The sequence below is a fragment of the Charadrius vociferus genome, unplaced genomic scaffold, assembly GCF_000708025.1.
Source record: "Charadrius vociferus isolate BGI_N301 unplaced genomic scaffold, ASM70802v2 scaffold407, whole genome shotgun sequence".
In the NCBI taxonomy this organism is placed as follows: Eukaryota; Metazoa; Chordata; class Aves; order Charadriiformes; family Charadriidae; genus Charadrius; species Charadrius vociferus.
The window spans coordinates 420,784-421,599 of NW_009649852.1; positions in this window are offsets into that span (position 1 = coordinate 420,784).

An 816-nucleotide genomic window follows, 5' to 3' on the forward strand; every position below is an offset into this window, starting at 1 on the left:
CCGGGGCGTCAGCCCTCCAGGCAGATCACCTCTTCAGGGAGCAAGAAGATGCATGTGTGACTCCCTATAAAGTACTCGGCATCCTTTTGGAGAAGGAATGCAGCACAAACCAGTTAAACTGGTACAGGACTCATGGTGCGGGACGCCTGGCTCTGGCTCTGCCCCAGACTTGCTCTCTGTGCCTCAGTTTCCCTAACTCTTAAGCCAGGACAATCAGCTTTGCCCAGTTTCATAAAATGTCGGGACACCTGCAGATGCAGATCTTCAGATGTGCTGAGTCAGGTCGTCCCTTGTGTGACTCAGCTCGCAGATGCTGAGTCCTGCATCACCCTCCCCATCTCTCATTGAACAGCTATGGGGCTTCCCCTGCTCCAGGATCCGGATTTGCTGTTCTTACTGCAGCAACGCAGCCACAGACATCTCCTGAGTGCCTGACTATATCCACAACTAAATACCTCTGTGACTTTGTAGACCCATTTGGGAAGACCAGGAGAAAAACCCTTTCAAGATTAAACACTTCTGTCAGCGATACAGGGGTCATCGCAACATCTTCATCAGCACGATATGAATGAACATAACCTCTGGTCTATGTGATGATGTAAGAGAGAGAGAAAGGCCAGGGCATATTTACCTGCAGTGGCCAATGCCCACAGTACCAAATTTCATAGAATCATCGAATCATAGAATGGTTTGGGTTGGAAGGGACCTTGAAGATCATCCATTTCCAACGCCGCTGCCATGGGCAGGGACACCTCCCACCAGACCAGGTTGCTCCAAGCCCCGTCCAACCTGGCCTTGAACACCTCCAGCGATGGG